Below are 13,799 nucleotides of genomic sequence, written 5' to 3' on the forward strand. Positions count from 1 at the left end.
TTCTTCCACAAACGATACCAAGAGAATGAAGCAAATTAGATAATAGAAGTAAATTGGAAAGTTGTTTAAAATTGGATTCTCTATCTAAATCATGAAATAAACATTTTGGGCTTTATGTCCTTTTGACAAACTGACTTCAAAGACACATCATTATTGGCTTAAAAAGCAGTTAGCCTACTCTAATGTCTCATTTCTCTTTAGGGAATCCTTGGAAGAAATAAAACTGAACCTACAAAAAAAAGGTAAATTATAGTATAACTATATAGAACTGTAAGTATAATGATTGGACCTTGTATATTAACCAATCATTAATGTTTAATTATGGCTGTTTGGAAACATAACCAAGTCTAGTATTAGATCAGTATCACTTTTTTTTATGTTTGAACTAGATCAAGTAGACTACTACATCCAGAGGCAAGTATGCTTGGAAGTTTTCCTTCCCTTTAAGTAAATCATCGCTTACTTTCATTGCTAATAAATACCTGAAGTTGATACAGTGACAATACTTGTGCATTTACCAGTGCAGTGAATTTCATACCCTATTGTAATAACAGAATATGTTAAATTATTATAATATAGACTCAGATTACAATAGAAGGTAGCATTATAAACAAAAGGCACTTGCTCCATTATTTTCTTAAAGGTACATGTTAGAAAAGTAAGTAATATGCTCTATTTCATTACACATTATTATGCTAAAGGTTCTTGGTAACAGTGTTTAACCCCTTCAGCAGGAGCTCTGCTAAATTGGTATTAAACAGGACACAAATGGTGATTCGCAGCTACATCCGTATACTGCTCCATGCACACTGTTCATTATCACCAATGTTGTGTTTTTTCTCCTTCTGCTCATCATTTTTAAAATGGGTAGAACAATTTTTACGGCCAGAGTGTAATTAATGATTTATTTATTTTTTGTTTTTTCCTTTTAATTTAAAAATCACAAATTCTACATCTACATGGTGATTGTTTGATCAATCGGGATCCCTTACTGACCACAGCAAACGAGTAAGATTAACTGTATTCTAATGGTTTTTCAAGGAGTTTGTCCTGGGTTTTTCCAACTGAGCAGCAAAAACATTAGTTTCTCTTGTTAAGTGTATCCAGTCCACGGATCATCCATTACTTATGGGATACTAACTCCTCCCCAACAGGAAGTGCAAGAGGATTCACCCAGCAGAGCTGCTATATAGCTCCTCCCCTAACTGCCATTACCAGTCATTCTCTTGCAACCCAACGAATAGATAGGATGTGTGAGAGGACTGTGGTGATTATACTTAGTTTCATACCTTCAATCAAAAGTTTGTTATTTTATAATAGCACCGGAGTGTGTTATTCCTTCTCTGGTAGAATTTGAAGAAGAATCTACCTGAGTTTTTCTATGATTTTAGCCGGAGTAGTTAAGATCATATTGCTGTTTCTCGGCCATCTGAGGAGAGGTAAACTTCAGATCAGGGGACAGCGGGCAGATTAATCTGCAAAGAGGTATGTAGCAGCTTATTATTTTCTGACAATGGAATTTATGAGAAATTCCTGCCATACCGATATAATGTAAACTCAGCCTTAAATGCAGTAGCAGCAACTGGTATCAGGCTGTCATGTATGTATATTTTACACTTCAGTATTCTGGGGAATGGCACTTCACTGGAATTATACTGTATGCATAAAACTTTAGCCTAATTTTGAGGGACTAGCAACAGGCTTTTTAATAACACTCAATTTATTAATGTTAAACGTTTTTTTGCTGGCATGTAAAGATCGTTTTAATTTTCTGAGGTACTGGGTGAAAAAAATGTTTTGGGCACTATTTTTTTCCACTTGGCAGTCGTTTTATTTAATTTATGACAGTTTACTGATCTCTCTCACTGTTATTCACTCACAGCAGAGCTGTGAGATTGTAGTTGACTGTGATAAAAAAAACGTTTATTTCTGTATTTTTTTTTTTTATTTTTTTTTTCTGCTATCAGGGTTAGTTATCCTTTGCTAATGGGAGCAATCCTTTGCTAAAATTGTGTTTTTTTGTTTACAAAGATTTGATGCTATAACTGTCATAAACTTTTTTCTGTGCTTCTTATAGGCACAGTACGTTTTCATATTATAGTAAATTACTTGAAAAGTATTTCCAAGTTGCTAGTTTATTTGCTAGTTGTGTTAAACATGTCTGATTCAGAGGAAGATATCTGTGCTATATGTGCTAAAGCCAAAGTGGAGCCCAATAGAAATTTATGTACTAACTGTATTGATGCTACTTTAAATAAAAGTCAATCTGTACAAATTGAACATATTTCACCAAACAACGAGGGGAGAGTTATGCCGACTAACTCGCCTCACGTGTCAGTACCTGCATCTCCCGCTCGGGGAGGTGCGTGATATTGTAGCGCCGAGTACATCTGGGCGGCCATTACAAATCACATTACAGGATATGGCTACTGTTATGACTGAAGTTTTGGCTAAATTACCAGAACTAAGAGGTATGCGTGATCACTCTGGGGTGAGAACAGAGTGGCGCTGATAATATTAGGGCCATGTCAGACACTGCGTCACAATTTGCAGAACATGAGGACGGAGAGGCTTCATTCTGCGGGTGGACGGTTCTGATCCAAACAAACTGGATTCAGATATTTCAAATTTTAAATTTAAGCTGGAAAACCTCCGTGTATTACTAGGGGAGGTTGTTAGCGGCTCTGAATGATTGTAACACAGTTTGCAATACCAGAGAAAATGTGTAGGTTGGATAAATATTTTGCGGTACCGGCGAGTACTGACGTTTTTCCTATACCTAAGAGACTTACTGAAATTGTTATTAAGGAGTGGGATAGACCAGGTGTGCCGTTCTCACCCCCTCCGATATTTAGAAAGATGTTTCCAATAGACGCCACCACACGGGACTTATGGCAAACGGTCCCTAAGGTGGAGGGAGCAGTTTCTACTTTAGCTAAGCGTACCACTATCCCGGTGGAGGATAGCTGTGCCTTTTCAGATCCAATGGATAAAAAGTTAGGAGGGTTACCTTAAGAAAATGTTTGTTCAACAAGGTTTTATATTGCAACCTCTTGCATGCATTGCGCCTGTCACGGCTGCAGCAGCATTTTGGTTTGAGTCTCTGGAAGAGACACTTGAATCAGCTCCATTAGATGAGATTACACACAAGCTTAAAGCCCTTAAGTTAGCTAACTCATTTATTTCAGATGCCGTAGTACATTTAACTAAACTTACGGCTAAGAATTCCGGATTCGCCATTCAGCACGCAGAGCACTGTGGCTAAAATCCTGTCAGCTGACGTTACTTCTATATCTAAATTGCTTAATATACCTTTCAAAGGGCAGACCTTATTCGGGGCCCGGGTTGAAAGAAATTATCGCTGACATTACAGGAGGTAAAGGCCATGCCCTGCCTCAAGACAGAGCCAAACCTAAGGCTAGACAGTCTAATTTTCGTTCCTTTCGTATTTCAAAGCAGGAGCAGCATCAACTTCCTCTGCACCAAAACAGGAAGGAGCTGTTGCTCGCTACAGACATGGCTGGAGACCTAACCAGTCCTGGAACAAGGGCAAGCAGGCCAGGAAACCTGCTGCTGCCCCTAAGACAGCATGAATCGAGGGCCCCCGATCCGGGAACGGATCTAGTGGGGGGCAGACTTTCTCTCTTCGCCCAGGCTTGGGCAAGAGATGTCCAGGATCCCTGGGCGTTAGAGATCATATCTCAGGGATACCTTCTAGACTTCAAATTCTCTCCCCCAAGAGGGAGATTTCATCTGTCAAGGTTGTCAACAAACCAAATAAAGAAAGAGGCGTTTCTACGCTGCGTACAAGATCTTTTATTAATGGGAGTGATCCATCCGGTTCCGCGGTCGAACAAGGACAAGGGTTTTACTCAAATCTGTTTGTGGTTCCCAAAAAAGAGGGAACTTTCAGGCCAATCTTGGATTTAAAGATCCTAAACAATTCCTAAGAGTTCCATCGTTCAAAATGGAAACTATTCGGACAATTTTACCCATGATCCAAAAGGGTCAGTACATGACCACAGTGGATTTAAAGGATGCTTACCTTCACATACCGATTCACAAAGATCATTACCGGTATCTAAGGGTTTGCCTTTCTAGACAGGCATTACCAGTTTTGTAGCTCTTCCATTCGGATTCGGGCTACGGCTCCGAGAATCTTCACAAAGGTTCTGGGTGCTCTTCTGGCGGTACTAAGACCGCGAGGAATTGCGGTAGCTCCGTACCTAGACGACATTCTGATACAAGCTTCAAGCTTTCAAACTGCCAAGTCTCATACAGAGTTAGTACTGGCATTTCTAAGGTCGCATGGGATGGAAGGTGAACGAAAAGAAGAGTTCTCTCTTTCCACTCACAAGAGTTCCCTTCTTGGGGACTCTTATAGATTCTGTAGAAATGAAGATTTACCTGACAGAAGACAGGTTAACAAAGCTTCAAAATGCTTGCCATGTCCTTCATTCCATTCAACACCCCGTCAGTAGCTCAATGCATGGAGGTGATCGGCTTAATGGTAGCAGCAATGGACATAGTACCCTTTGCACGCCTACATCTCAGACCGCTGCAATTGTGCATGCTAAGTCAGTGGAATGGGGATTACTCAGACTTGTCCCCTACTCTGAATCTGGATCAAGAGACCAGAAATTCTCTTCTATGGTGGCTTTCTCGGCCACATCTGTCCAGGGGGATGCCATTCAGCAGGCCGGACTGGACAATTGTAACAACAGACGCCAGCCTACTAGGTTGGGGCGCTGTCTGGAATTCTCTGAAGGCTCAGGGACAATGGAATCAGGAGGAGAGGTCTCCTACCAATTAAACATTCTGGAATTGAGAGCAGTTCTCAATGCCCTTCTGGCCTTGGCCCCAGTTAACAACTCGGGGGGTTCATCAGGTTTCAGTCGGATAACATCACGACTGTAGCTTACATCAACCATCAGGGAGGGGACAAGAAGCTCCCTAGCAATGATGGAAGTATCAAAGATAATTCGCTGGGCAGAGTCTCACTCTTGCCACCTGTCAGCAATCCACATCCCGGGAGTGGAGAACTGGGAGGCGGATTTCTTAAGTCGTCAGACTTTTCATCCGGGGGAGTGGGAACTTCATCCAGAGGTCTTTGCCAAATACTTCGACGTTGGGGCAAACCAGAGATAGATCTCATGGCGTCTCGACAGAACGCCAAGCTTCCTCGTTACGGGTCCAGATCCAGGGATCCGGGAGCGGTTCTGAGTAGATGCTTTGACAGCACCTTGGACCTTCGGGATGGCTTATTGTGTTTCCACCCTTCCCGATGCTTCCTCGATTGATTGCCAGAATCAAACAGGAGAGAGCATCAGTGATTCTAATAGCGCCTGCATGGCCACGCAGGACTTGGTATGCAGATCTAGTGGACATGTCATCCTGTCCACCTTGGGTCGCTACCTCTGAAACAGGACCTTCTGATCCAGGGTCCCTTCAAACATCAAAATCTAATTTCTCTGAAGCTGACTGCTTGGAAATTGAACGCTTGATTTTTATCAAAACGTGGTTTTTCTGGAGTCAGTTATTGATACCTTAATTACAGGCTAGGAAGCCTGTTACCAGAAAGATTTACCATAAGATATGGCGCAAATACTTATATTGGTGCGAATCCAAGAGTTACTCATGGAGTAAGGTTAGGATTCCGAGGATATTGTCTTTTCTACAAGAAGGTTTAGAAAAGGGTTTATCCGCTAGTTCCTTAAATGGACAGATTTCAGCTCTGTCCATTCTTTTACACAAACGTCTGTCAGAAGTTCCGGACGTTCAAGCTTTTTGTCAGGCTTTAGCTAGGATCAAGCCTGTGTTTAAAACTGTTGCTCCACCATGGAGTTTGAACTTAGTTCTTAATGTTTTACAGGGGGTTCCGTTTGTACCCCTTCATTCCATTGATATCAAGTTGTTATCTTGGAAAGTTCTGTTTTTAATGGCGATTTCCTCGGCTCGAAGAGTCTCTGAGTTATCTGCCTTACATTGTGATTCTCCTTATCTGATTTTTCATTCAGACAAGGTAGTTCTGCGTACTAAACCTGGGTTCCTACCTAAGGTGGTCACTAACAGGAATATCAATCAAGAGATTGTGGTTCCATCTTTGTGTCCTAATCCTTCTTCGAAAAAAGGAACGTCTGCTACACAATCTAGATGTAGTCCGTGCCCTGAAATTTTATCTACAGACAACTAAGGATTTTTGACAAACATCTTCCCTGTTTGTCGTTTATTCTGGTCAGAGGAGAGGTCAAAAAGCTTCGGCTACCTCTCTCTCCTTTTGGCTTCGTAGCATAATACGGTTAGCCTATGAGACTGCTGGACAGCAGCTCTCCTGGAAAGAATTACAGCACATTCTACTAGAGCGTGGCTTCCACTTGGACCTTTAAGAATGAGGCTTCTGTTGAACAGATTTGCAAGGCTGCAACTTGGTCTTCTCTTCATACTTTTTCCAAATTTTACAAATTTGACACTTTTGCTTCTTCGGAGGCTGTTTTTTGGGAGAAAGGTTCTTCAGGCAGTGGTTCCTTCCGTATAAAGAGCCTGCCTGTCCCTCCCGTCATCCGTGTACTTTAGCTTTGGTATTGGTATCCCATAAGTAATGGATGATCCGTGGACTGGATACACTTAACAAGAGAAAACATAATTTATGCTTACCTGATAAATTTATTTCTCTTGTAGTGTATCCAGTCCACGGCCCGCCCTGTCACTTTAAAGGCAGGTAATTTTTCCATTAAACTACAGTCACCACTGCACCCTATGGTTTTTCCTTTCTCTGCATGTTTTCGGTCGAATGACCTGGTAATGGCAGTTAGGGGAGGAGCTATATAGCAGCTCTGCTGGTGAATCCTCTTGCACTTCCTGTTGGGGAGGAGTTAGTATCCCATAAGTAATGGATGATCCGTGGACTGGATACACTACAAGAGAAATAAATTTATCAGGTAAGCATAAATTATGTTTTTGTATGCAAATCTTTTGCAGTGTAAGGATGAATGAAAGAATACATAAATAAAAATTAACTTTTAATGTTCCTTTCATCTCTGCACAGTAAGTGCATTCCAAGGGATGACTGGTGGTGTAATAATTTATTATTAGTATTATTATTATATAATTTTGTTCTGTGATTTTTTTTTTTTTCCCAGTGTCTCTTCATTTGCCTACTGTTACACTTTTCAGAATACCTTATATTACAGGAGTATCTGAAATATTTAAAGCTCTTAACTGTTTTATATAGATGATTGCTGTCATTTTATTCTAAAACACATTTAATAAGTGGGCTCTCTTTCTATGGGGTTACAGTAATTTTACTTTACAGTAATAAACAGTGATTAGTGAATAAGTGTTAAAGGGACATTAAACTGCTGATCGCAACTACAAAAGAAAAGTAACTACTCACTATGTCATTGCATTCCATCCTGATTCTACAGCTCTTTACAAATCAGGTCTCCTGATACTGAAGCTCCGCCTCTTTAAACTGGGCACAACGATCTTGGAGATCAGGTGTTCTCACTGCCTGTGACAGAAGCAGTTTGCATTTACGTATCAATGAGTTTGTCAACTATTTGACAACTGTATAAAGTGCTTCAGGTTAGGGTGCATGATACAGAGCAGGAACTTTACATTTGTGCAGCTCATGCAATGCTTTATATTATTGTTAAGTGCTTTATAAAATATCTTTTCTTCCTAATGGGAAAGATTCCACATCCACATTCATTACTTATGGGAAATAAGATCCTGGCCACCAGGAGGAGGCAAAGACCCACCAGCCAAAGGGCATAAATACTCCTCCCACCTTCCCCTATCCCCCAGTCATTCTTTGCCTTTCGTCCCAGGAGGTTGGCAGAGATGTGTCAGAAGTTTTCTTTTAAAATTATTTTATTTCTTTTTCATATGTCTCTTATGGAGAGTGCTACTCTTCGACATGGGATGGGAGTTTTAAAGGGACAGTCAACCTAAATTTTCACATAGGTAATTCCTATACAGTTGGTAACGATTTTTAGTTTGCACTGTAGCCTAATGTATTAGCCTAAATCGTTTATAAGAATTACTACTTACTTGTTTCTTACTTGCAGTTTAAAATGCTCGCCTGCCCCCTCCCATATTTCTTCATCATGATCGTCTGGTTTTGTTCAGTGTCCTGCTGTAACTCAGCAAAGTCTCGTCTTTCCACGCTCCTGTTTTTGCGCATGCGCATTGCGCCGCTAACACTGTAGGGGGAAGGAACTCAAAATCCTTTTTTATGTTCCTAGAGGTCTGTTATTTCAGGCGTACCAGTGTGTGTGCAGTCATCGTAGTCTGTGAAGTCTCCGGCAGTCATTGTAGTCTGTGAAGCAGTGTGCAGTTTCGTTTCTTCTCTTTTACCCGGTAAGTAATGCTGATAGTGCAAACGTTTCAGTGCAGCACTTCACTGTATTATTGTTGTTATTATTATTAATAATAATCGTAATAATAATAATAATATCTCTAGCTCTGGCTTAGAATGATCTGGACAAAAAAAAAGATGCTTTTTATGGTCATCTATCGTAACAAACCCATGGTAAGAAAATGGTGCTTTACATTGTTATACATGAGAGTATTACAAACAAGTAAAATAAACCACCAGCTCGGATTTCTTTGAGGGGAACAAAGAAAGGTAATTAGTAGCACAGACACAACTAAATACTCTCATGTATAAGAATGTAAAGCACCATTTTCTTACCATGGGTTTGTTACGATAGATGACCATAAAAATGTAAGATTAAAAATCTATAAGCATCTTTTTTTTTTTTTTTTTGTCCAGATCATTCTAAGCCAGAGCTAGAGATATTATTATTATTATTATTATTATTATTAATAATAATCATAACAACAATAATACAGTGAAGTGCTGCACTGAAACGTTTGCACTATCAGCATTAACTTACCAGGTACAAGAGAAGAAACAAAACTGCACACTGCTTCACAGACTACAATGACTGCCGGAGACTTCACAGACTACGATGACTGCACACACACTGGTACGCCTGAAATAACAGACCTCTAGGAACATAAGAAAGGATTTTGAGTTCCTACCCCCTACAGTGTTAGCGGCACAATGCGCATGCGCAAAAACAGGAGAGTGGAAAGACGAGACTTTGCCGAGTTACAGCAGGACACTGAACAAAACCAGACGATCATTACGACGAAATATGGGGAGGGGCAGGCGGCATTTTAAACTGCAAGTAAGTAGTAATTCTTATAAACTGATTTAGGCTAATGCATTAGGCTACAGTGCAAACTAAAAATCGTGTAGCAACTGTATAGGGAATTACCTATGTGAAAATTAGGTTGACTGTCCCTTTAAGTAGTCCTGTCAGTCTCTCGTGGAGGGCCTGGGCGAAAGTGAGAGTCCGGAGATGCAGTGGGAGCTTCCCCTGCGACACCATCCCGACTCGTATTTACAGATCCGTTTCAGCACTTGGCGTTGCCGAGCTTCGTTTCGCTACATGCTTTCTTCTCTCAAGTCCATGACGGAGGCGATGCTACTATTCGTCACACTTGAGGGCCATGTTCCTGTTCCACAGCTTATATTCCGGCAAGATCGTTTCATTTTTTCGCTTGAGGCACCTTCTGTTCCGATCTGGAAATCATGGGATAATTCCTCCTTAGGGTGGATTAGTGAACGGGGAAGGGTTTTTTTTTTTTTTTTTTTTAAAATAAAATAAATCACATTTCTTATGTGATTAAACCTGCTTGTGTATGTGCATAGGGGCTCTGCGGCCGAGACATATGCCTATGTGGCACATAAAGGCTTGTTCTTTTGGTTGTGGTTTACACCGCCTAGAACTATACCTTCGGGTTATGCCTATTTTATTCAGACTTGCTTAACTTTTTCTGTGAGCCTAGTTTTGCCGCCCTTTAGTGGCACGCTTTTTGGAATTTTGCGTGGCATCTGGTGACCCGGTGCGGTTTTACACTTGGGGTGGTCTTCTTCCCCTTCCGCATTTCCTGACTGAGTGGCGACAGAGGAAAGAGTCTGCTCCGCTAAGGTCGGCTCATAGGATGTAGTGAGTGCCCCCAGCCATTGTGGGTGTCAGGTGCCAGTCGATTTCCCCCCCCCCCCCCCCCCATCTCTGTTTATCTTGTGCAGTCTTAAGCCCATGGAGGATTCCAATGCCGGGACTATTTTTAATATCCGATTCTGAGTCTTTCCCTCGGATGAGGACCATAATTTGGCCCTGTATTGCAAGTCTGCCAATCTCTCGTGCCTGGATAGTTTGCCGGGTCCATCGGGCTCGGGGGACCCTGGGGCTTCCGAGCCATCGGCCTCTGGGGGCTCTGCTCTTCAGGAAGCGCCTTCCCAATTACATACTCCTTTTACTTTTGAGGTCGACCCCCAATGTTAATGTCCCCAGGGTGGATTGTTTCTCCCGGAGATGGCGGGACATTTTCGATTTAATATTTTAATGGCGCTGATTCGCTTGCAGCACCCTGAAGTTTCCTTGCAGTTATGTGCCTGCCTGCCTATTCCGGGTGTTTAGACCGTGAACGGCACTATAATATTCCCCCCCGGGGGGTGTTTGTTCCCCCTTGTTGTTCCTTTCGTTATAGGATTGTGCGGGCTGCGTGTCCTATTACGATGACTTTTTGACTTATTGGGGGATCCTTTCCTTTATGGTCCGAGGACTTCTCAGTTCTCGCAAGGTTCTTCGAGATAGGCTAGTGGGGATGCGTCTCTCCCTGCGGAGACATAGTTCATTCTGGGCGGATGCCTGCGGGTGCCCTTGTTTTTCTTTTATCCGGTCCGAATTATTTTTCTTTCTGTTTTCCCTATGGGAATTCTGGGATTGCTTGATTTAAGTTCTTCTATGGAAGTTGTTCCCGGTTTTCTTCCGGAGTTTTGTGTGTGACCTGTTACTTGTTAGTGACGCATGTTGCACCTGGCTGGTCAGGCTGGACCTACTGATTCTCCTTGTTCAGTTATTTGTTTTTATACATACAAGAAAAAAAGTTTAGGCTGTCATGCGAGGTGGCCAATGTCCTCCACCTCCGCCCCTGGGAGCTTTTTTAGGCTCTGATGGGATTTTGTTGTCACTGGTGCCCTGGTCATCTTTATCGTCCCTTGGGGGTTTAGGCCTGTGGTGGGCTCTGTTCCCGGAGTCCTGTGCCTCGGGCTACTGATTAGGGTTTTTTTTCCCTAACGGACGTCATGCTGTGGGTGGTTTTCGCAGTATCTCTTGTGTCCTTCTTGGATTTTGATTCAAGGTTCTTTTTCCTCGTTGAGATAGCCTGCCAGCTGGTCCGGCTTGGGGCGTGTTGCCTTGGGCGCTGACTTATGGAAGTCTGGTTTCCTCTGTTATGAATCCGTTGTGGATCTCGGGGGAGAGTTTAGGGTTCTGGCAGTCTAGCTCTTTATCTTATTTTTATGCCCCTGTGATTTGGGGTTGGGTCAGGATAAGTCCTATTGTCTCCTTTTTAGGGGTATTTTCGGTTTGATACCTTTTGTGGAGGATGGGCTCTGGGCCTTTTTGTTAAGGGTTCCCTTTTCCTATTCCTCTTTCGTCTCTAGGACTAGCTCTAGCTCGGTTTGATCTCTTTTTCCTCTTTGTCTCTGCCTTCTGCTGACTTTGTCACGGCGCATGGGTTGTGTTTGTTGGTCGCCTTGCTGCTTGTGTTAAGGGGGCTCGAGTGGTTGCTCTCAGTCTTGGCCCTTTTTGTTGGGTTCTGGGAGGTCTGTATTCCTCTCTGTCCTAGGATTTGCGCTGGTCACTCAACACTTTGGGCGTTCTGTGCCTGTACAATCAATTGTAAATTGTTTGGGTGTTCTGGGGGACACATGCTCCCTGTCTCGCGTTTTTACTGAAGGACTTGTCTCTTTTGGATTAGCTTTGCTGCCTAGTAAGCGGAAGGTTTGCTGTTGGGAAACAGCTGCAGTTATTTTACCTTGTCTGCTGGCAATCTATTGAACCTAGGTGACCTAGTGGTTAGCTTGTCTGTCTAGCAAGCGGCAGTTCTTGGATTTTGTACTCGGCTGCGATTACTTGCTATTTTATATCTGATGCCTGTGGGCTTGTCCTTAGGGATTGTGTCTCAGATCCTTGGGGTTTTCCTGGGGTCTGGTCACTTTTCTCCAAGCATGTCTGGTGGTCCTTCACTTCCTTTTGTGTAGGGGTGGGGTTCTGTTGGTCAGCTATTTTGGCCTACGGTTAGCTTTGCTACTCAGCTTGCAGAGGGTTGCTGTTGTCTTCAGGGCAACTGTTGCTCCTTGAACACTAGCATGCACTTTAGGGTCCCTTGTGAGGTGGTTTTCTGAATCCTCTGGAGGAGTTGGATCCTTTGGGATCTCTTTGTTCAGAAAGGTTGATTCAGGAAGGATGCTCCGCTGCTCTGCGTCCTATAGTGGTTGTAGTGTTCTGCGCAGTTTTCAGTTGCGCAGAAGAGGGATGTTTCATATCCGTTTTCAGATGGGGGCTCTGCTTATTTTTGTGCCACTAGTTTTGTCATCCTATTCCTGATTCTCTCATGAGCGTTTCTCGGCTACGGACATTTTTCCTTGCTTGTGAGGCGTCCTCAGTCTCTTGTGGTCTGGGGTGTGGAACTTGGTATGTTTTCACCTGCTCACTGGGGTGGAGGTTTTTCCTTCACGTCCTCGTTTTATATGGTGACGCGTGTCCACGCACTGTCTCACTGTTTTTGCGTTTGTTGGTCCTTGAGATTCGTTGTTTCTATTCTGGTCCTTTCCTGACTTTTTCATATAGTCTGTTCGGTGTAGCCTACTGAGTGTGACTCTGGGGTTGTCTCCTTGTCACCCTGGATGTTGTTCCTTTTCTTCTGGTCTTGTATCTTCCCTCTAGGAATTTTTAGTCGGGGTCCCTCGCTTGGTTGAGGGCTGCGGCGGGGCTGACGGATGCTGTCCTTGAGGTGGGTGCTCTTGGTTGGGGCCCACTCGTGGTTCTATCTAGGTTCTTTGGACTGTTGGTAGATTTGTGTTTCTGGGACCGCTTTTTTCAAAATGTTTGTTGATCCCTGTTTCGGACGAACTGTTTTCTTGGGAATCTGTTTTTAGGTTGGTGCCTTTATTGATCTGCCTCCTACCCTCACCGTTTTGGCTTTCTGTGTCCTTCTTTGGCTTGGGTTATAAATTTCCATAAGTAATGAATGTGGCTGGGGACTCTTTCCCATTAGGAAGAAAAACATAATGTATGCGTACCTGATCATTTCCTTTTCTTCCGTGGGAAAGAGTTCACAGCCCCCCGCACGTTTTTTTTGAGGCGTTGTTGTTTTTTATCTTCTGGCACTCTTTCACCTTGATGCTTCTTCCACTGTTCCTTGTTCCTCGGCTGAATGACTGTGGGATAGGGGAAGTGGGAGGAGTATTTATGCCTTTTGGCAGGTGGGTCTTTGCCTCCTCCTGGTGGCCAGGTTCTTATTTCCCTGAATGCGGCTGTGGACTCTTTCCCACGGAAGAAAAGGAAATTATCAGGTAAGCATAATTTATGTTTTTTTGTAAATGTAAAACTGTGTAAAAAAATACAAAAACATAAACTTCACATGATGTATCATTCATGCACACTAACTCCAAGCAAATGGGGAAAAAAGTGGCCAATACTACTGAGTGTGCACCGCTTCTGTCACAGGCTGCGAGAATACTTTAAGATAGCAGCACCCAGTACAAAGAGGCGGAGCTTCAGAATCTTGCATTTTTAAGCTATTAACACAGCAGAACTAATTTGTAAAGAGCTGCAGGAACAGGATGACATTCGGTAACATAGTGAGTAGTTACTATTCTTTTGTAGTTGTGATGAGCAGTTTTATGTTCAATTTGTCTTTTGTAACCATGTGTA

The 13,799-nt window shown here is 42.7% G+C and overlaps 1 protein-coding gene across 2 annotated transcripts in view; it reads left to right on the plus strand.

The window, feature by feature from the left end:
• Window positions 1–206: 206 nt before the first annotated feature.
• GNPTAB (N-acetylglucosamine-1-phosphate transferase subunits alpha and beta) overlaps window positions 207–13,799 on the plus strand; it is a 299,994-nt gene continuing 286,401 nt past the window's right edge. For both annotated transcript variants that reach the window (XM_053716982.1, XM_053716983.1), the window contains exon 1: window positions 207–242. The gene's annotated coding sequence lies outside the window, so the exon portion shown is untranslated. The remainder of the gene's footprint in view (window positions 243–13,799) is intronic.

This window comes from Bombina bombina, chromosome 6, assembly GCF_027579735.1.
Source record: "Bombina bombina isolate aBomBom1 chromosome 6, aBomBom1.pri, whole genome shotgun sequence".
Lineage (NCBI taxonomy): Eukaryota > Metazoa > Chordata > Amphibia > Anura > Bombinatoridae > Bombina > Bombina bombina.